The sequence below is a fragment of the Sturnus vulgaris genome, chromosome 1, assembly GCF_052056855.1.
Source record: "Sturnus vulgaris isolate bStuVul1 chromosome 1, bStuVul1.hap1, whole genome shotgun sequence".
Lineage (NCBI taxonomy): Eukaryota > Metazoa > Chordata > Aves > Passeriformes > Sturnidae > Sturnus > Sturnus vulgaris.
The window spans coordinates 65,325,072-65,349,024 of record NC_142243.1 but is presented as its reverse complement, the minus strand read 5'-3'; the positions used below and the strand labels follow the sequence as shown (position 1 = coordinate 65,349,024).

The 23,953-nt window shown below is 37.6% G+C and overlaps 1 long non-coding RNA gene across 3 annotated transcripts in view; it reads right to left on the bottom strand.

The window, feature by feature from the left end:
- The window catches only part of LOC148225265 (uncharacterized), a 192,845-nt gene that overhangs the window by 83,309 nt on the left and 85,583 nt on the right, over positions 1 to 23,953 (bottom strand). The window contains exon 10 of one of the 3 annotated variants that reach the window (XR_015805046.1): positions 11,695 to 13,682. The exons of 1 other annotated variant lie outside the window; for it this stretch is intronic. This is a non-coding gene — a long non-coding RNA (uncharacterized LOC148225265). Of the gene's footprint in view, positions 1 to 11,694; positions 13,683 to 21,139; positions 22,784 to 23,953 lie in introns of all 3 variants that reach the window. One more of the 3 variants, XR_015805049.1, reaches the window with a different exon arrangement.

Genomic DNA, 23,953 nt, shown 5'->3' with positions numbered 1-23,953 from the left:
AGGTGAGCACATCTGTTCCAATACAGTCAAAGCTGTGAGAGCTTTAACTAGAAGAAAATACTTTAAAGAGGAATCACAGCAATCTAAATACCGAGAAATAAAAGTTCCACTACAAGCCTCACTTACCTTTGAGGGTCAGTCTATAGCAAGAAGCAGTTCCAGGCCACACTTTAAGATTCTACAAGTTCCTTCAAGGCATGTGTTGTACCATGCAAAGGAAAGGAAAGACTGCAACTAATCCTATTTTATGCCTTCTTCAGCTGCCACCTTTAGACAAGGGCATGTGCACAGTGACTTGTGCTCTAATCTTCCAGGTGTCTAGCTATGGCAGCATGCTCTGCCCAGTAATACATTCCAGCAGACCCAGGTAGACACTAACAACTTAGCTGAGACTAAATTTAGCTAACATTTCCATTGGGGAGTTCCCATTTCAGCCATTGGGGAGTTTCCATTTCAGGGATTAACTGTCCAGGGAAAGAAGGACTTTCTATTATCTAACAGGACATCCAAGCACAAGAACAGCTGCTAATTTTCAGACTGCTCCTTAATACTCTTATAGCATGTTTGCGGGCAGATTAGAAATACTTCTTAGATTTTATTAGGCAGAAATTACATAAAGGCATAAAAAAATATTAATTACTATCTTCTAAAGCCCAATGGCAACAGGAATTCCACATCCTCCTCTAACTAGTCAAGCCAAAGGTATCTCCTATTACCGATTTCCTGATCCATTTGCTCCAAGTTTTGACATCAAGTGGACCGTAGGCCCACCCAAAGTTTGCAGAAGTATCCGGCATTTAGATTAAAGGCTTACAACAATTACACAAAAGTTTGGCCCATAAGATGAATTTAATTCTACTGAAAAGCTTTTAGTAAGGAAGACTGGTCATCTTTGTGAAGAGGATGGATAAACTCACCCTACAAAACAAATGAAATTGATGTGAAGTATGTTTCCTGCATGATTAACTATGCAAACAAATCTATAATTGACTTAATAGGAACAGGGTGAGCCTGTAGACTAGAAAACCAATGAAATGTTTCTTGTTAGTTGGATCTTCTGTGTCTGGGAACAATATCTCTGATTTTTTTTCTTTCTTTTTACAAATGAAGCTGGGGGTTGCAACTTAGCAAATTCTTTAATCATTCAACTAACCACACTATCCATTATGTACAGCACAGTGCATATTTGATCAATAGCACTGTTTTTGTTAATGCTATATGAACTAAATAAGTGGGGAAAAATCCTTCAAATTTTGTGGGTATTTTCAGTTGCTGAGTCAGAAAACAAAATAAGGTCTAACATCTGCTTTTATTTCTTGTTCAGTAAAGCTTGCATCTCCCTTCAGGACTAAGAGCAAGCAAACTGCTGCTAACCATGATAATTACACAGTACTCAGCATGGTGAGTAGAATAACATTGTAATTGTCCAAGGGTTTGAACAATTTGGACTGATTTTGTATAGTGTGTAATTTACAGTAAAGATTCAGAATGTGTTTTCTTTGCTCCAACACTTTCATCCTTTAGCTTTGGATCATTATGCATGAAGACAAGCATCCACAATCAAATTCAATCCAGATGAAGAACATCTGCAAAAATAGAACAATTTATTTTATTGACATTTACATTTACATAATTTTATCAGCGTCTGATTTTGCTTGTGACAGTAAAGGTAATATAAAATAACCAAGACCCCACGGAGTCATTCAGACAAAATAAAAGTATGCAAACTCTTGAAATTTTACCATAATCAAAACAAATTAGTGACAGTGACTGAAGTTGGGTGAAAGAACTCAAGAAAATATTAACAAACTCCATGCTTGCATATGGTTTATTTTCCTTCATGAGGTCAGGGCCAGACTCAGTCATATGCAGCTACATATTAAGACCCTCATTCTGCAGAAATCCAAGTGTTTATTTTTGCACACTGAAGAGTCACTGTGAAGCAACTGGGACTAATAACAATTGAGAGCAGTTATAAATCAGGGCCCACATAATTTCTGGGTATTAGGTGTGGTGGTGCATAGCAGTGGGCAAAACGAGCACCACAGCCATCGTCATCGCCACTGCCTCCAAAGCAGCAGCATGACCTAAAACTCTTCTAGCTTTTCTCAGAAAGAAATGAACAGTTCATCACTGTGAAGGTACAGTATCATCCTTTATGAGACACAGGCAAAAAATATTTACAAAAATAATCAGAAATCTTAACAATGGTTTGTTTTCTATGGCCTTTAAAGACCTTTTTTATTTTTTTTTCCTGAAATTGTTTTAATTGGGGGAGGCAAGGGGAAAATGGAGCTGTTGGGAGTTGGGGGGAGAAAGTTTTTATCTGTCAAAAACTGTCTTGAACATTTTTGTTCTTGACTTGAAACAGATTTTCTCTTCCAGAGATTCCACTCCACTCTCATTTTGGTGAAAAAAAAAGAGATACGTAAACTAATAGCATTTCTTTTTTTCTTCTGTTAATGTTTCATGGCTGCTGCCTATAAAACGGGAATAAGAAATACCTACCCTAAAGGACTCCAGTGGAAATTACATAAGTACTACTTATGGGCCACTTTCATGAAAGAATTTAAGATAAAAATTCCAATAGTTACAAAATTATATCATGGCATTGAATAATTCTAGCAGAGAATTGAGTACTGTTTCTAAATCCCAGGATTGTTGCCAAAATGACCTTTCTAATGCTACTGAATTCATTCCTGTTAGAAACTTAAAGAGGTCTTCATGCCAGTTGCCAGGTTTATATAGGCCCTCAGAACAGCAGTAGGTTAAACACTAGATCCAAAGTCTGCTTTGCTAAAAATTAGTCAGTAGAGATGAGTAATAGACAGTTCAAAAATTTCTACGTTAAATGCCTTCCAATGTTTCTTCAGTCCTTAAGGTAATATTTTAATTCTACTATGTAAAACTGGAAAAAAAATAACTCTTTGAATTAGCATTAAGTCTAGCACCTAGAGCAACAGTTAAATATTTTGACTTTACACTTGTATTTTATATATCTGACCTTCAAGTGTATCACACAAAGTCCTTTAAAAGTAAGATTCACAATATAATTTCTGACAAGTTTCCTATCAAAATGGACATCATAGCAGTTTCTGGACATAATGTATCAGTATTTGTTTATGCCTAGACAGCTTTATCCAGTACAGTAAAGAGGGAAGCAAAAAGGGAATTTGTACATAAGGTGGTATCCTTCTTCTCAATGTTAACAAACACTATTCAGATCTGGAAAGCAAGGCTGTGAGGTGTTGAGTCTAGGTGAACTTTAAGAGTCAAAACCAGATTTTTCAATTAATTCAATATTCATCCTTATGATGCATTTAACACTGTAATATTGCAAGTCAAAACTTCAGACAAATCTCAGATACCAACAGTTGGTCTGACAAACTTTCAAGCAGATGCTACCAAATTAAACAACAAATAATAAAAAGTAAGAAAACTGTAGAAAATAAGGGTTAATTCTGGCTTAAGGAGGTTTTCTCCTCATTATTATAATTCTGGGGAAATTATTTCCTTCTTGCACTACTTTCATCGCTACCCTCAGATCTAAAACCAGGTGATGAACCCCTATGAACAGAAGACAATTATTTGGGTTACTTTCCAAACTGCTCAGCTTCTGAGGCATGGATTTCAGTGTTCTTTCCTTGAGGGAAATCTCAAAGCACAGATGCAAAATTAAATGGTCCCAAATTGAGTGCTGTGCTCAGCAACAGTGTTTATCCAACACACATCAGACAGAGGACTTCCTGAATTACATCAGACCCACAGCATTTACTCAGCAGGAGGTTAAAAAATCCTTCCTGACAAAGGAGAGCAAGAACCAAATGAAAGATGGCAATCGGATCTAGGCACAGAACATTTTGGGAGATGCAGTTCCAAGAGGACATGAGCATGACATCTTGTCATAAGCACTAATGGCGAGAATGTCACTATAGGCCACACTCTCCTCTGCTGCTGCTAAGTGATTAGGTTTACCTATATATTGGTGTATATAATTTATATTTGCATATTCATTGATGGTCTTGTGTCAGGCCCTGGCCTCAGGGCCATTTTTTGCAGAATTCTGCAGCAGTACAGGTGAAGGAAGCAGACTCTGCTCTAAACCACCGAAGCACATCATCACAAGAAAGAGCAAGTCCATAAGTAAGTTACCAAACTAAACTGCTCACACACATCCTTTCTTCCCTAAAAGGATAAATTTTATTTTACTGAATACACTCTAGCCTGGTGCACACAGGGCACAGGGCTCCCTCTCTATCCCAGGGTATTGATGTATAGTTCTTGAAATGAAGGAATTTACCACAAGTGTGGAGGACAGAAAGTGGGAGGGACCATCATTTAATCAAGGTGTTTCTGGACACAACAGGAAACCAAATTTTATGTTGGCCAAGGCTTACCTTAATACAAATAAAATAACTAACATAAAACATTTGCTTCCTTGGCTGCAGAGGCAATTAAGTAGGACTTAGGGAATATGCTTTTCAGCCATCCTAAATCCTACATTAGACCTTAAATTTTTTTAGGCTCTCATCTGAAGACTGTAATGAATCTCAAATCCATCCCAGGGAAGAGAAAAAGAATCAGAAAACCTGGAAAGTAAATTTCCCAAAGCTTCTCCAGTTCTGTCCACCTCTGACAGATTTTCTGTCAGGAGGATTTGACTCTGTATTTGCCTGGTATTTCCATTCCATTTCTTTAGCAATACTGAAGTTCCTTTTTCTTGAGAAAATTCTAATCACAAATTTAATACAGTCCATAGTGTTAAAAAAAATAACCAAAACATACTGAAGTTCAGGAGGGTTGGGATCTAGTCCAGAAAACTTGATTGCAAAGCAGGGTTTTATTTATGTCAGCTTTGCAGAAAGCAACATTTCAAATTCTGATAGAAGACCTTTATATCTAAGATCTACATTAAGCAGTCTGTTGTCTGGAAAATCATGCCAGTGAAAAGAAAACTGTTTTCTTAATTATCTCAACTCATTCTAACCTCCATGGTATTTTTTTCTTTTCTTTTTTTTTAATGAAGCTCAACCTGTGCAGTTCAATGTATGTTTATTTTCTCAGAAAGAGAAAAGACTGGGGTATTTTTATTTTGTGATGAAAATAATGCAGCTGTGAAGGTTTGTTTTTTTTTTTTTTTGGAAGAGTTTCAGGATATATGCAACAAAGTATGTCCCAAAGGGCAGAATGCAATTGCTCACAGAGAGATTTCTCCTGATAACTTTTTTTTTCCCAGGATGTGATTTTTCTGGTAGAGTTAAATAATCCTTTAATATCAACATTCAGTAATAAAAAGTTTAACACTTTGTTATGTCACTGCTACATTGAAAGACTATATTGGGTCAGGTACTCACCTTCCCTAAATCAGCATAACTTTACTGAAAACATTCCAACAGGACTTCACTGCTTTACAGTAGTTAAAGGCCTAGATACAAATCTTCCAGAAGCAAAACATCCAACTAAAATAACCTTCCTTTCCATTCCTAGAAAAGCCTTGATTTGTAGTACTTGGAATCCACAGGAGGAGGTCAATACCTTTTTGCCTTCCTCACCCATGAAAGCCCTTTATTTTTTACCCAGATTGTTTCCAGTGAACAGGCTTGAGGCAATTAGCTTTGAAACCCATTTGGTGACAGCCTTATCCTCCATCATCTTTCTCCTGTAGTTAGTTTTTCCCTGTTTCATGCAACATCAGTAGGAGACACACCATGCCAATCCCACCTGTCCACTTCCTGAAACACAAATCTTCTGAGGTTCAGTTATGTACTTCAGAAAGGAATTTGAAAGAAACATTGACAGTAGTTTCTGTAATGGCCAGAAAAAAAGGAAGCATGAAACAGAGAGAAAGCAGTTCTGATTTCTTTTTTTCAGGAAGCTACAAATGGTCTGTTCAACAAGTGACTGGCTGAAGTCACAGAGTGCTAATCATTGATCCCTAACAGAGAAAAACCTCACAAGCTATGTTAAAACCCATTTTTTTATGTCTCTCCAGATACCACAAATGAGCTATTAGAAATAGCACGTCTCTCTCCATGACAAGAACAAAGAGTACTACAGGTTGCTCCTCAGCACCTGATTTTATCCTCTTGGAAGCATTTGATGCAGATCTGAAAGCTCCTAGCTCAGTTTGGGTTGCTCTTTGTTTCAAGAATCTGTTGTATGCTTTATTATTCACTGGTGTGTTTTTTAATGCCAGGCACAATGCAATGAGGGTATTTCAAATTTACATGAAAGTAACAGAAGGTAACTTTGACTTTAAAGCCGTTGCTTTATTACTGCTGTCTTGGTTTGAAAGATAGGTATTTGCTAAGGAAAGGCGAGAACCCCTTTCCTGAGATGCAGAGTGCAACCCCCTTCCCTTCTAATTATTAGAGTTTCAAATCAGAGGCTGTCAGGCAGGAGGTATGGGGATAGGGATAACAGTTCTTTACTGATATCTAACAAGGCAAAATAGCAGAAAAACAACAACAGCTGTAAGAACTGACAACAGAGCAGAGCAGTGTAGCTCAGTTCCAGTCCCTTTTGGCCACAGGCTCCCTCTCCCTGCGCTCAGTTCCCGGTGCTGTGGGCAGGGCAGGGCTCGCTCAGCTGAAGGCGCTGGGTGATGGCGGCGGCGGCCCAGGGCTGAGGGGGATGGAGGAGCCGCTCCCCCTCACGGTGTCGGTCGTGCTGCTCGGCACAGTGCCCGGAGGTAGTAGGGTGAGGTGGGAGAGCAGCAGAGCGATGTCCAACGGCAGGGAACATGGATCTCGGCGCTGGGATGGCAGGGGAGATGCTGGATCGGAGCACGGGCCGTCCTCCTCTCACTCCACGAGAGCCAGAGAGCCCAGGCCCCTGTCCCACCTCTCCTTTTCCCGTGTCCCCCTATCCCCCATCCCCCCGTGAGAGAAAACTATTGCGACTAAGGTGTAGCCACAAATACTTAGCATAACAATGGGAATAAAATTCCACAGAAAGAAAAGAGAACAATTCAACCCCGAACAACTGCAAAGTTGTGTTTTGAAGTGATTACTCAAATATGAATCAAAGGAAATGTATGCTGGGCGCTGGATCTAATGAACATAAATCCGCAAGGCAGTACAGCCAAATGAGGATTCTGATTTATATATACTTCTTGTTGCTACTCACACTTCTGACTCCAGATTCAAGTTCCTAGTATGCCTTAGAGCCATGATTCTTAAAGTTAAAATAAATGTTAGAAATATATATAAAAATTAATCTTTGTTACTTTTGAACCACACATGACTGGTTGCACACAGCACAGGCAGGAGAAGCTCCATCCAAGGCACTGCAGAACAGTCTTTAGGGCAAGCAGCACACTGAACTAGACAAATCAATTTTTTGACAGAAGTAACACATATGAAAGGAGCAACCAAGAGCCTCAGCCACAGGCCGCCAAAACCATTGGACCCTTTTTTGCTTTATAGATTAACATGGGTTATGACAAATATAAGGCTTTCATCAACACACAAATAAAGTTGGAAGGAGTTTGTGCTAAGTTTTAGGTAATATAAAAGTATTCATTTACCTATTCATTCTCATTGTCAAGTATTAAAGTTAGAGCCTTTCATGGCAACATTTTTCAGTGTCAAACATTTTTATATATTCCAATGAGTTCTAAGAAGTGCTGTTGCTATTTTTCCATTAGAGCCATCCCCCTTCCTTAAGGTATGTATATATGTACTTGGCTAACTGAAAGGGAGATTCGTGTGGAGGAGGTTGTATGCAAGCCAACATTTCAGAATTTTCATAACTCAGCTCGAATGCATTTCCAATGAGGCTGATGTAGTTGAAAGTAGGGAGATTTTATGAGACTAACTGCTCTAACACAGCACAATTGTCCCCATCTGTTTAAATCCATAGTTCCATTAAGCAAGGAGCTAAGAGTCTAGAGCATGCACACACAATGGTCACAATATGTGCAGTAAAGAACTTTGTATGGGAGCCTCTTGTCACAAAGTATATGAGAGACTTTTCATATCAAATAATTACAGGAAAATATGTGAAGAGACAGCAGGGAACACTATCAGTGGAAAGAGAAGAAAAACAGACAGTGTTGCACCTAATGGTGAAGATATTTGATTTGCCTATAATCGTGGCCTTGACTTTTCATTTTGTTTTCATTTATTGAATTTCTTTGTACAACCGTTCTTACAACCATACAAAAGTCAAAGTACCTAGAGTTGAAATTTTATTTTTAAAAACTACTGCTTCTATTTTTAGTTCTTTGAACATTTCAAATAACCTTGACACTTATTCTTCAAGAATTCCAGTGTATCAGTTTTCTACCAGAAAAATCTGTCAATCTATAATTAAAGAGCAATGTGGGAGATCCTATGGCAATTGGTTTGTCCTATTTCCAGCATTAAATTATTTTATTTAATCTGACTTCAGTTGTTTTATAATCAAAAATACCCATCTTAGCAGGAAAAATCTCTTTTCAAAGCTTAAGTATTTCTAATATTATCCAGGCAAATACCAAAGTTACAGAGTAGTAGACAGGTTGTCTTCCATAGGCTCAGTTCTGTTGCAGTTAATAATGCAGAGACCAGTGGTGTCCTTAGTATGCATCAGAAATGTGGATAAATACCACTGACAGTATTAATGCATCTAGATTTATACATGCAACCAACAATACAAATAGGCAGCAATTTTTTTTTCTGAGATTGTTCAACTTTAATTTATCAAAACAGACATTTTCACTCCCTCTAATCGTCCATTCTCACTGATGTTTCTCAGGCAGGTAATTTGTGCTATTATTCACATACTTAAAACTTCCAGCAACTCAGTAAATATCCATTCCTTCAGTGATAAATTGTGCTAAGAAAAAAATCATAGTAATATCAAAAATAATTCCCAATACTATGATGTTCCATTAGAAAGAAATTGCTTCATTTTTTCCTTACAAAATAATCAAGAGAAAACACAGAAAGTGAATACCCTAAAGAATATAAAATGTAAAGTTGGCAGAGGCCTAACATATGTTGGTTAAAAAGTTACAATGCAAATCTAAACTGGAAGAGATCTTCACTGCAAGAAAGTCACAAATAAACAGTGATTGCTCCCTAAAGACTTCAGACAGGTAGAACACAAAGGTAAGACACATTTATAGAAGAATACATATGATAAAGAGGAAAAATAAATTATATGGCAAATAAAGCAGATCCTCTTTGTCTCACATCTAAAGCATCACATCCTGTGAAATTTCAGCTAATAGCCACGAATTCCAGAAAATGAGTTCCTTATATAGGATGGAAAAAGCATTTGCTGATCTCTATAGAAATTCACACCACAGAATGACCCCATATACATATTAAAAGGAAACATAATCTACCAAACAGAGTTGCAACAAACAGACTTTAGGAGGAAAATTACAGAACATGCTCCTGTATTCTCCCAAGCCAATCTTCAGCACTCTAAAACAAGAAAGAAAGATCCCAAGAAAGAAACAACACGTGGTGGGGATCTCACTATCCTCCATCAGGACATAGGCTCCCACCTTCTGTGTGTGTTGCAGGCAGAATATTTCAACATACTTTTGGACACAAATAGAATCCCCAGAAGGACAAAGGTAAATTTTATATAAAAGCAGCTGAGCTGAAATAGTTTAGAGGTGACAAAAACCATTTCCTACTGAGTTAAGATAAAGATATGAAACCTAAATATCAGGACCACACCAAACAAACATCCAAGGACCCCAAAGGCTTCTGAGTAGTGGATAAGAAGCACAGAACCTGTGGAACAGAACAAGCTGGAGAGAAACTTCTGTACCTCCATTTCTGGATGGCTTCAAATTGCCATCCAGAGTGAATATGCCTTCAAAATTAACACGTCATTAAATTACCTGGAGATCAGGAAATGCTAAAATACGCTACGCCAGAAGCAGAAAATACAAATAATTTTTTTTAAATTTTCAATTGAAGGACCACATCCCACCTTAAGCAGTATAGTTATGTTGCTTCTCATTTCTAAGCAAAATTAGTCTCTGTTTTGAATACTCAATTATTACTATCTCTATTTTTAAACTTCTCGTTATACGTGAGCTTATACATTTCCTGGGAGATTTTTTTCTTGATATCATAGTCAATTTATAATGCCTTATGGACCATAGCACACGAAAAATTCTGCTTTAAACAAAGAGGAGCTGTAAAGTTTCTGAAAAATGTTGTGTGCAATTGCTAAGGATGAAAACATTCAGCATTTTTTCTTAATAACAGCCTTTAAAAACATCTATATGGTTGGAACAAATTTGGATTTATGCAAGCAGTGACAGCAAGACTAAAGCACACCTCAGCCTTAGAGAAAATGCCTTATTTTAACTGCTCAGGGAAAAAAAAGGAGTGTCAAAACACCATATATATAAGATGTAATATATTACTTATACTGTCATTATTTCCAATTGAACAGCAAAGCTATTCATGTTCACCTTTTGCCTCCTCAGTCCTTAAGACTTTGAGGTTGCTACTGCTGCTGTCACTTGAAATGCTATCAGAGACCAAGGATCTCAGTCACTCATTGGAGGAAGAGTTTTGGAAGTTTCCAACCCACTTACCTGACAGGGACATTCTTAATCAAATGAGGCTGAAGATAACAAGTGGGTGGGGAACTGGAAACTTTCCGCCCCCAGAGAACTTGATATTCCCCAACTTGACATTCCCCACCTGTGTTTCCTATATAGCAGTTCTCCATGCTAGTGTTGTATCAAATTCAAGGAAGGGGAATGATGCTATTTATACATAGAAATATGCATCTTTCTAAGTTTCAGCTTCACATTTCTCTGAAGATTGAATGGCTCATGTGACTTAATTCTACAGGCAGCTGAGAGTAAAATCTTTTCTGTCATGCTTCATTGTGAATGACAATACTTATAATATCTCTGTAAGATGTAATTTTTTCGTGTCAATAGAAATTTGATATTCATAATCTAAGCAATAATTATCCTTTGTAAATGCCCTTGTTTTAGGCTGCCACTCTTATTATGGTTGTTTCAATTCACCATCTCCAGCCTGTAGAGAAAAGAAATGCAGCTATTTCTTCCAATGAAGAGAGGAGAAAATAGGTTTTTTTTAAATGGAAAAAAATGTAAAAAGCTGGAGGGGTTAATACAATTAGCTTAGTGCTTGAGGCCTTTTCTATCTTCAAATTTATTTCTAATGTTCTGAAAAAAACCCAGAAATGTATTTGCTTCAAAGAGGGTTCTATCTTTTTCATATATAATTTCATTTCTTTTTTATACTTTTATCTGTTTAATTGTGTAGGGTGGACTATATAACTTTGAATAGATTCTTCACTGAAAATAGTTTACCTAGTTGGAGAAAAGCAATTGACTTTGATTTATATACTCTAACAACAAGGCATGGGATCACATTGTTCTATATGTGTATAAGAAGTCTTTTGTATAGAATATGGGGTAGGGTGTGAGAGGAGGTTTCCTTTCAGCTGCTGTTGAACAGCTGACCTAAAGCCTGAGGACTTTAAGTTTATATTTTTAGCATTTTACATGCATGAAGTTTTGCCTTGTCTTCTTATGTTGTTACACATAAGTCTGAAGGGGAAACATACTCTGTGATTATCCATCTCCTAAGATGGATCTGCTGCTACACATTATTTGCAAGCAGGCCTAACTCCTGCTTTTCTATTTTATTCATTACCAAGAGTTATTGGAAAGCAGACTTTTACTCCCAGTCAGCATACCTATGCAAAATAAAATCCATTTCAATCCAGCATACACGATAGGCAAGTAGGCAAGAAATGATTTTTCTGCTGATCTACAGCAGCAGATCCCACAGACAGGTCTTCCATACTCCTGTCTCTCCCCAGCAGGCAGCTTCTTGGGATGCTGTCACAACAGGTTTGGCAAACCTTCTGGTCCTCTGTTGGTTTTCATCTGGTATAAAAGCAAAAGCTCTAAAAGAAGCACAAAATTTATACAGTTTACACAGAGAGAGGAAAAAAATCTGGTCTTTCATCCATCATAGAGATTGTTGTGCTGAGGTTCACTGGGAATTAAAAAAGTGTACATGGCAAGATATCCCAGTTATTCACCCCTCTGAGATTAACTACAAGATCATATCTGGCTGCTTCTCTGACACAAATCTTTCCTCTTTTTGTCTTAGTATATCCCAAGTGACAGATGAGATGAAAACTTATCAGAAATACGAGAAAAAGTAAACAGGGTGACTCTCATAATTTTCCAATAGGCCACACTGGTAGGTCCTCACAAAATGGCAGCTACCTCTTCTAGGAGTAACCTACCTTTGCTTAAATGGGTCCCTTTCCATAGCAGAGTTAACCATCTATAAATATGAAACAAGTGCAAAAATTAGTAAAACCATGCTGTCAAAATGCATTGCATGCAATCCACAAACAGGATGTTTACATTTAGTATCTTTAGCTGAAAAGACAAGTACTTTATATCTAAAAGTGATGCTCCTAAGATCTTCTCCACATTCTAGCTTGGGTGGATAAATGGGAAGTGGAGATGTTAGAAATAATTAAAATCCCTGCAAATTACTTTGTTCCTCCAGGAAGCATCATCATATGCAGATTCAGGATCAACTTCAAAATTTTACTTCTCCTGTGCAAAGTGACTTCCCTTGATCCCAAAAAAGATTACAGAATCTGTCTACAAAACCTGACTTTCTTGGCTCTTCTTCTCAGGTGAGTCAGCTTCCAGCAAGCACATATCTGGTCACTAATCAGTCCTTTTGGTGGGCTCGAAAGGTGCAACAAAGTCCAGCATGTGGGAGATTTGCCCACCACAGCAGTTCCTGTGCCTCTCCTGATTCTGAATTGCTCCCAGTGCTTTTGATCTTTTTTTCTGTATGTAGTCACTTGTTCATTGCCATAACTGTAACTATATTCTCCTGACAGAATATAACTGGATAGTGTGGTACTGTGTGTCTTGTCTCATCCACATGGCACACTCAGGAAAATTCATCTGAATTATCCTTTCAAGTGGATTAATTGAGCCACATTAATAGCTTAGCATAAATGCAACTTAAATTTGTTTTAGTTTAATATGTTGCAGAAACACATTAAGCAAAATTAAATTAGGCACTGTTTTTGTTGTTTTGTTGTTTTGGTTTTTTTAATATGTGGTTTCACAGGGTTGTGATATTGTTTACCTAAGGTAACTTCAGTTTATACCTTTGTTTGTCTGCACAGGCCAACCCTTATGATCCAGGAGTTAGTATCCAAGACAATTTTTCTATACATGCAAGTTCAGGATCAGAGCAGGTTGCTTGATGAAAAATATCAAAGCAGCCAAAGTATTACTTTCAAATTTCCCTTCAAATATAGATCCCTGGCCCCTCAGTATCACTGTATGGGAACTGAATTCCCAAATTCTTTGTGCCTATCTTTCACCTCCACTTTCTAAGACACTCCTCTCCTGGAAAAAGGTGCATATCAAAAAAAATAATCTTCAGAAAGGAGGGGAGAAAGGTGGCATAAACTAAAGAAGTGGAATGCAGCCAGAAAGTAAGCACAGGTAAAAATTAGAGTGTCATTTCAGTGGGAGGAAAAACCAGGAGGATCTTCTCTTTTATTTCAGATAGACTGAACTAAACAGTCGGTACAAAGGAAAAGATAGAATAGAGAAGGGTTAGTTATGTTCATACTTACTTTTAAAGTTAACAAATATGCTCATCAATGAAAAATGTGGAGTGGCCTGAGGAGGGCTCCAAGAAGCAGCAGGCAGGGGAAAAAAAAGACCTCAACTGAGACCAGAATCCCCCATACACTCGAGGGCAAAAATATCAATCTGCAAGTTTATTACAGACAAGAACAAGCCCCACTGGTGAAAAAGACTGAGGTGTGAAACATCTTTTGCAGTGACTAAGTTATCAAAAGCCAGAAGAGTCCATACTTGTGATCCCAATGGTTTTTGAGGAGAAAGTGCAGGGCTGCAGGGGGAGCTGTGCACCCATCATTTCGGTGCAGCAGCTGATGAAGGGAACTCCAAATGGCAGTGACATGTCAGAGGAGTGCTCCTGTATCAGCAGCAATAGGCACAGACGCCATAGGGCTCAGTGGAACCATATTGCTGGTTAAATTTCTGGCTGCATTTATTCTCTAGGTGTTCCAGCAGCTCTTGAGTGCTACACTGGAATCGTGCTCCCAGACACTACAGTTTTGTCTCATCTGCACATTGTGCTTAATTTGAACTGATGCAATACTTCCATTCTCATTTAGCACAGAAAACCCATCCTTCTTTCAAGGGGAAGAGCCAAGCACTGAAAAAAATCCCATGGTTTAAAAAAGTCATTAACTGATGACTACACCTTCTTCCAAATTGCAACAAGAGGCCTCTACCAGCACAAAGAGTGCCCAAATGAGCAACTGTTTACTTTACCATCAGTACCAAGGAAACAAAATGCCTAAAAAATGATTAATGGACAGCCATATCAAAAGAAATTAAAATTTATAGTATTCATATGGCCAACATATAACTGGTAAATAATGTTACAACAGGAATGCACCAATAAATAATACTTGTATTTGGAAACTGAAAAAGTTTTACAGGGACCTAGGAAATTGTAGAACATGCAACTTGTATGCTAATTTTGTCAATCCAAATTTATGCTTCATTTAAACAAAAAAGCAGCAGAGAAGCCAGCTTAAAAATGCAGTATATATTTCATTTAATAGATAACTACGCAGACTGGATGTATTTGATTCTGTACGTTCTGGTACAGATATGCTTTTCCTGCAATATGCAAGGAATGTAAGGTAGAACTCAAGCTACAGGAGGAATAGGAATAAACAGCAAGTGTAAACAATTGTTATGGTCATTCCTATTTATGCTCACAGTGATTTATGACTTGGATGTATTGACCTAAAGAAAAGACTGAGTTGTTAGCAGTGGAGGGTATTTCAGGTGATCAGCTCTACAGGTACAAACTTAACACAAAAATGCTTGGATATGGCACTGATGAAAACTAATATAAAAACCTGGCTGCAACAACATTCATCAGAGTGAGGAGTCTTGACAAGACCTCTGAAATCCCCTGCTTCAGCTGAGAAAAAAACCCTTTCTCTTTCCTGGACTGTGCTAAAGAATAAAACCAGGAGTTTGACCACATATTTTCAGCCAACTTTTGCTAGACATGAAAGCTAATAATTTAGGCATTTTGTGACAATCTACTCTGAGCTAAGCCTAATAGAAGGCTGAAAGGAATCTTGTGATTATACCAGGAAAAACACATAAGTAAATACTCTAGAAATATTACTAATGGAGTAGAAGAGGCATTGCAGCTGGACAGTCTTTGAAAGCTTATTTGTCAAGGTTTCTGTCTTGCCCAGTTATTATTTAATGTCACTTGGCAAAACTCTGTTTTGACCAGAGATCACAGAAGACTAATTTACTGACCATTCCCCCCATTTTTTCTCAAAAGCAATTTTCCATATTAGTTTGGTCCCAGTACTGTTAAAATCATTCATTGAGAGAATCAACAATGGAGATTATGTAAAGAAACTATTTATTAAACATATATATAAATCAACATGAGCAGATCAAGCAGTTTTAAGAAGGAATTAGCAAGGCAAACATGACATTCACATTTAAATGAGAACATGGAGGTAACTTTTTAATATGCTTTACATGTGTGTGGTAAAGGGAATGTACAGGGACAAAGAAACGTAAATACTCCCTCACATCCATCAAACAGTACCTTCTAGAGGCTAATGACTAAAAATCTCTGAGGGCGTCTCAGTCTCAAATTTGTTTGCTTTGTGTTGCCTCCTTGGCTTGTACACACTTGGGTGTCTCACTCATTGTGGTAAGGACCTGCAAAACCAAAGCTTGCTTCTACTTCAAATACAGATGGAGAAACTACTTTGGTTTCTTAACTACTAGCCTTGAAACAACATCTTTATCATGCCTAGGGTTTGGGTAAGAAGAATAGACACCACAGCCCAAAAGCAAAATTCAGATTTTATATGTTCTTACTAACTGAGAGCAACAAGAACACAAGTTGGTGCTATATGTTGTTTCTTTGAGAGAAAGGCAATTCTTTTGAATAATATTTCCAAAGGTTTGCAGTAATAGAGTGTTTAAAGTAGCATATGTAACTTATATTCAGTAGGAATTGATCAATGCTGCTCTGATGAGCAGGAAAGGGCCACATTCTTATATGACTCCACCAAAAACTGCCTGGAAAAATCAGCAAAAAAAGCAAGCATTGGCTTATCATATAAGACTACTTCCTACTTCATTCCTACTTCCCAGGTATTTCAAGAGCTACAGAAAAATATAGCTGTAAGAGAAGAAAAAGGTTTTAGTTAGGTTAAGTCTTGACTTTTTTTTTTTTTTGGTTTTACATGTAGATCATTAATTTCTACCAAGAATACTAGACATTTTCAGGACAAGCTTTTGGTGCAACAGCCGAGAAGAAATACATGGGAAAGTATTTTAAGGCTGTCCTGTTCGATGTTCAGAGAGAAGCAATGTAAAAGTAAGTTTCCCTATCATTTTCAAACATCTTGTCTCTCCTGTTAATGCACACACATGTTTATCACCAGGGTTCTTTAGCCCTGGTGACTTCTTTTTACATGGTGATTACACATTAATGTACAGCCAGCCAAGGACAACGAATTAGCCCAATCAGAGTCAATAAAAGCTGAAGAAGGGTCTGGGCACAAATTGTACAGAAATCCAGGGGTGTTTAGCCTGGAGAAAAGGAGGCTCAGGAGAGACCTCATCACTCTCTACAACTGCCTGGAAGGAGTGCAGAGCTGTGTGGAGATTGATCTCTTCTCCCAGACAATCAGCAATAGGACAAGGGGAAATGTCCTTAAGTTGTGCCAGGGGAGGTTTAGATTAATTGTTAAGAAAAAATTCTTCACTAAAAGGGTGGTCAAGCACTGGAACTGGGTCTCTGGGAAGCTGTGGAGTTACCATCCCTGGAAGTGTTCAAAAGGCATGTGGATGTAGCACCTGGGGATTTGATTTAGTGGTAAAGAGGCAATGCTGGGTTGGATCTTAGAGGTTTTTTCCAGACTTGATTATTGTACAACTCTGTGATTAACCCTGCTCTCTCACTGAGAATTTGGACAGTGGTTGTGGTAGAGAAGGGAGACAGATAACAATTAAGCTAAACAAAGAGAATTTCTTCCATATCTTATCCACTGCTCCACTGTTGGTAGATACATGCTGTCTAAGCAGCCACCCATTACTTCTCTGAGCCCAGATCTTGCTACACCAACCATAGACTTAAAAGCTGAACAAACTCCTGTTCTCCCTCAGGCCAAAACAATTCACCCATGTATACTAGGAACAGGCTTCAGTTGTCTCAAAAAACACACATGCTGCTAATGGAAGCTTCCACTCTTCTTCTGGACCTCCTCACACCTGTGGCATCTGATCTTACTTGTCATTATAGGGCTTTCCAAAACTGGAGACATTATTTGGAAGTGACAAAAACCCAACTAACCAAACACACACACATAAACAACCATGCCATCAGGCTGACCAGTCCCTCCTCGTTGAAAGTCAACTGCTGCTGCTGTATCAGGGGAAATTGAGGAAGGTAACAGATATGTCCTCTCTGTTCTTCTTGTCATTGACAAATCAGGGAATGAGGCTCAGAGCCTCATGGCTAATTTACCACTGAGAATGCTGAAGTGTCCTACAGAGACTGCTCTTTTATAGCTATCCCATTCCGTGCCATTCTGCCATTTACTGAGGCTTGGCAGGTGCTCTGCAGGTGCTGCTGCTCAACATCAGGAAGCAAATGTCCTCCCTTCTGTGTTCCAAATGAAGAAAATATAGCCTATGAGACACAGTAAGAAATTCTGCATGGCCACTGAGGAAACTAGTAATGCTATAATGGTACACCAGTTAATACATGGGGGGAGAGAGAAAGAGAAATAAAGCACTGAAAAAAGATCTGAAAAAAAGAGTCCATGCATCTGATACGTGTCTGATAAATGATTGCTTTCCCACAAGACATGTGGGAACAATGCCTTAACTGAGTGTGTAATGGCCCTTCCCAGAGACAGGGCCAATCTGTCTGACAGATGACACTGAGCCCAGAAAAGCAGGAGCATTCTCCTTGGGCCATGGAGCAATAAAGTCTCTCTGCTAGAGTTACTGCCACTATTAAGAAGAGGTGCAGGGCATTAATTATATTCACAGGAGAAACAGAAGTAAGGCTGTGGCATAGCAGTCTAATAGTGTTGAGACTGTAATTTCCCAGTCCAAACTCCTCTAATTATGTCCCAGCTGAGGTCTCCTGTTCAGGTCTATAGTCTTGATTTCAAAGGGAGAGAGGCAAACAAATAAATAAATGCAAACAGTTTAGCTTCTTTACAAGTAAGGAAGGCCAGATATTTGGAGGTATTTGTGGGTTTGTTTTTTTTAATTTGAAGAGGCAAGTAGGTTGTTCTTACCCAGAATTGTCTGCTGTCCTATTTTGAAATTAATTGACTGCATTCACTCTGTAGAACCTAACTGACCTTGAAGTCCACCAGGACTTGATAGCTCTTAGGCTTACTTTTTTTTATATTATAACTCAAGATCTGCCAAAAAATGAGAGCACAGGAAAAATCCCACCATAACCTTGCTCTACATCTCCATGTACTAAGGATATCTAATATTCAACACAGGACTATTACAACCCACTCCTGGCACCAGCACTTAGCATCAAGGCATGTTGTATGACTATTTTACTTCCAGTTCCCAGAGTGGTGCATGTAAATTTGGTGACTACTTCTGCACATCTTGTGCTCCGCTCTTTCCTTTCCTTTCCTTTCCTTTTCCTTTCCTTTCCTTTCCTTTCCTTTCCTTTCCTTTCCTTTCCTTTCCTTTCCTTTCCTTTCCTTTCCTTTCCTTTCCTTTCCTTTCCTTTCCTTTCCTTTCCTTTCCTTTCCTTTCCTTTCCTTTCCTTTCCTTTCCTTTCCTTTCCTTTCCTTTCCTTTCCTTTCCTTTCCTTTCCTTTCCTTTCCTTTCCTTTCCTTTCCTTTCTTTTTTTTATTATGGTGAAAGTGATCTCTGCCACTTGATACTTTTAATGAAACTTTATTCCCTGTTAAAAAAAAAAAAAAGAAAAGAAAAGAAAAAATAAGCTTCAAGGGCAAGTTTGGGAATTTTTTTTAAATTTACATACTCAATGACATTTCAAACTAATAGTTTTAAGCCTGCTTCTGTTTATTTCGCTTCACAAGGACAATGTTAGTAAATCCACTCCTCCATATTCTTCCATTTACCAATAGATTACTTGGAAAAAAAATGAAAAGAAACAAAATTACAAAGGTGAACATAAGTGAAAAAGAGGAAATCACAAATTTTGGAGAGAAAACGCCCTTTTCTTGCTCATGTTTTCATTTTACTTCTAATTTCTTGAATAGAGTCCATTCATGAGATTACCTTGCTGTTTGCTTCCTTTTTAAGTTTCAACTGGTTTTCTTATAGGTTTATATATTTAATTCTCTTGGGGTTGCTGAAGAAATCATTAGTCAATGGTTTATACAATTGTAATTTCATTTTCCCAGGTTATTAAAAACTAATAGCATGGCATTTAATTAGACTAGATGATGAGAATCCACTTAAAAGTTAGAAATAGACTTACAAACTGCCAATCTTCTTCCTTACTGCCAAGCAAGACTTTATAATAAATCATTATTCCTTTTAAATGAATTTAGTAATTACAAAGGACTTCATTCTTCATTATATTCACCACAGCTATACATATTTCCATAAGTTATCTCATTTCTTTGTACCAAGAGTACTATTAAATATAGCACTAATTTCTCAGAGCAGGGTATGGAAAGAAACCCTTAGAGGATATTATTGGTAATGGTCTGAAACGAAGCTTTTTGCTTATCCAAAGAATGAGCCTCTGCAAGAACCCTCACTATTAACTCTCACACCACAGCATGGCAATGCTGTAGAGTGCTGAGGATGAGGACAAGGCACAAGGAAAAAGAGAGAGATTCCTTGGCCACATTCTTTCCAAGTGCAGTTCCTGTGCTGAGCCTTGAACTGAGATGACAATTACTGTAACCTGGAGCATAGACCTCTTTCCCTAAGGAAATGAACCAAGATCTCCAGTTTATTTCACATAGTCTGTTTAAGAATCATTGGATAATAATGGCCTTCAGTCACTGCCAACCCATGGTGCATTTAAAATAGTGACTTGGAGGGGAAATGCTCTATGTCATAACTCCCTAGGCACATGATCCCCTCTCTCATGCCATTTATTAGGCAGCTTGGCCCTGGCACCACATTTATTTGTACCATAATATTTCATGTTATATAGTCTGAGGTTAATAAAGTCTCATTAACTGCTCCTTTATGGACTACCCCTTTATGGGCAATCTCCATAAAGCTCTCCAAGATTTTGTTTTACAATAATGGGAAAGAACCTCACAATTTATTTTCCCCCATCCAATTTTAAAGACCCTACAGCAACACAAAAGTGGGGAAAAGAAAAGGGGAAAAAAACAAAACAGGAACGTAGTTATCTGTGGTGCAGTGAGAAGAAGGCAAAGAAAAATGTGGCTATCTAATAGGCAAATATGTTTCCCTATGTGCCAGACTATATACTCTGTTGGTAAGTCGAATACTTCTTCAAGAAAAGATCTGGATAAGGACGATGGTGATTTTTAGTTGTCTCTTTGTTGCAAAATTCTCATTGACTTGGCTTGAACTGGAATTTCACCTCATACTCTGTGCAGGCTGCTGTTTTCTGGAGTCCTTTGAACTTTTAAGCCTTTTCTCTCTGTATTCTTAGATACAATTACAAGAGCCTCTGTGTCTTGGTTCTTTCTTGTTTGAATTCTGAATATCACTAAAAATTGTTGATGCTTTCTAAAAGAATAATATTTCCAAGGCATTGGGGATTGGGTGTTTTTCTTTTGTAGAACATATAAGCTTCTTCAGTACTTGGATTTAGTAGAGGCCCATAATTTCTTTCTTAACCTGTTCAATATCAGAACAGCTCTGGGAGATCCAGAAAAGAAAATAACTAATAATAAATTTATTTAAACTAATAATAACTATAAACTAATATATCAACTGAAGAGACTTCTTAAAATGTGTATTAAAAAGAAACACATTGGAGCTTTTGAAGGTAATAAGACAGCCATAGCTGAAGGAGTGTGCCAGAAGGTTGTGGCAGGAATAAGATGCATTTACCTTTCATGTAGAGGAAGAAGAACAGCACACTTAGCAGTCCCCCTGTGAGACAGGACAAGCTTTGCCTCGGTGGATATGTCATTCTGAAATAAATATACAATGTCTCTTAACCGAAGAAGTCACAGTCCAAATATAGGAAGCACAAAGATGTGGAAGACAAGAGAAGAAATGAGAAAGAAAATTATTTGCCCAAGATCAACGTGAAATCTTCTGGTTTCTATTCTACACCAAACTTAGAGGAGAAGGGGTCAGGTCTAGTCTAATATTCTTCCATATGGCCATTCCTGCCTGCTTCTCTCCTACCCCAAAATTTAGTGTTCATGTGAACATGGAATTTAAGGTGTTTGGGACACAGCAGGTAGATACTACCTGAAGAAAAGCAACAGGTATCAATTGGTGCTTTATACTGTTTGAGGAAAAGCAAGATACATCAGTCAGGGTTTTCTGCAATTCTAAAGGGGGATTAAAGAATTATAAAATTCTTATTCCCTTTTCAATTTTATGCTTATGTATGGCCAAACGCAATTTATACTTTATTTCCTAAAATAATTGAAAGTTTTCACTGAAAAGTAGGTTATGAGTAGAAAGATTACATATTACTTCAGAGAGAAGGGAGACGAACTTGACAAAGAAAACAGTCACACATGAGGAAAGATAGATGGATGTCAGAGCCTGTGAACACTGTATATTCTGATGTAAAGCCCATATTTGAGATTTCTGTCATATTCAGGTATTTACAAAGTCAGAACTTGCAAACAGTGACAGAGTTCATAGGAAAATAAATACTAAAAGAGAAAGACAAAAATAATTGTTTCTCAAATAACATCAGTTATTCAATGAATATCTAACACATATGCATAATTTTTCAATGGGAGATCAATGGGATCACACAGTGAAATTTAAACATTTGCTTAAATGCTCAGTCAAAAGAGATGGGATTATTTATATATGAAACCGAAAATTCATATTTACTGTAGTCTCTCACCCAGATTGTTGTATGTTTGTAAAATTTATATGAATAAAAAAAATGACCACTGTATATTGATGCTGATGTCTATTATAAGACTTTTAGGAATACAGAAATCAAGACGAGACCATTCTCCCTGCCAGCATGGCATCTGCATGATGTCTTGCTGCACTCCAACCTGCATTCCTTCTATTGAGTATCTAATTTGCCAAATCCCAGTGATGGAACGACAGTTTATGCTGAGAGCTTCAGTCTTTAAGTTTCTTGTGGTTGGTTTTTTTCAGTCTTTTTTAAATTTTGTTTGGGTTTTTTTTAAACTCATATTTAAAATCATCTAGATGGGAAGTGCCTTTGATTTTTGTTCTGTGAATGACAATAGGTATGAACCAGGCACATGGAACTATTTCACTCTTAGAAAGAATACTTGCAAAAGTTTTACTGAAGATTGCGACTTTCTATGTGCTTCCTCTTTTGGAATGTTCTTCCCCCTTTCTTCATGGCTTCCAGTCTTCTAATAACTGTTTTGAAGCAGATATTACATAGGAGCTGTCCTTGTGCAATAGGATGTTGTATAACTCAACTGCAGTCTGACAAATTTCAGTTCTGGAACTGAGCTGAACTGAAGGCAGAGGCTCAGATTATGAGGCATAAGTCTGACATAAGAGTGTTGCCCAGACCTACGAAAGACAGACATTTAAAATAGATATGCTTAGCAATATTGCTTTAAAGAGTACAGAAGGTAGGTCAATATGTTAGAACTACATTTCCATAATGCAACGTCTATGTTACAGCACTCAGGAGCCTCTATTTGATTTGGTGTTCAGCTCTGCCTGTAACTGCATCTAAGTATTGATCTATCAATCTGTAGTAGTTAACATCACACGCAAATCAAATCTCATTTATCTTCACACACCTGTCGTCCATTATTCAGATCTAGCATGTCTAAAAATCAAACGTTCATCAGGTTTTTAAAGACGATTTTGTAGTAACAACTCATTTTCATCTTGTCTTTATTATTCATGAGAGGGCTTAGACCTCCTGAGCAGCTCAGCCATAAACTGTTAATACACAGGCTAACACAGCATTAGGGAGACAAAACAACCCCACCCACAAACAACAAACTCAGCACACAAACAAGCAGCCCTCATTTGCCAAGTCTATTGCATTAAAGTATCTGTAAAAGAAAGAAATAGGAAAACGAGGGTGGTGGCTTTTGTATGCTCTGATTCCAATCACTGAGAAGGAAACAAGACTGTGAGTAGGTAGAGGTAAAAAGAGAAAGGAAGGGATAAAACAAAAAGCATTCCAAAACAGAGCACTCAACAGGAACACAAGGAACTCATAGGTGAGAGAAACCAAGAAACCTTCAAGACAAAGACAAGAAATACATGCAAAAGATTACAAGAATTGCCAGAAAAAACCAAACCCCAAACTAGTAGTGCTTTGCACTCATCTTAGGATCTCAATATCACTTATAGCAGTCTAAAGAGAGGAAAAGCAGACACAAAGCACATCTGCCAAGAAGATGCAAGTGTTGACATTTATTTCGTCAAAAGTTTTAAAAGTAGAATACTGAATTTATAATCATTTAGAGTCAATAAAAAATACAGAGAAATAAAGAAGCAGCAATAGCTCTGACATATCTATAGGTAGTGGGAGTAACCAAGTATTATAACTGGGGAATTAAATATATGAAAATATATATACAGGTGAAAAAACTCCCAAAAATTCTCAGCATCCATTTTCCAACTGAATTCCATCTATAAGACAGGTAGAAAAGTTGAAGTTGCACTTGAAACCTGCTCTCCGTTTTAATTTATGCACCTCAATCAATGTTACATGTATTT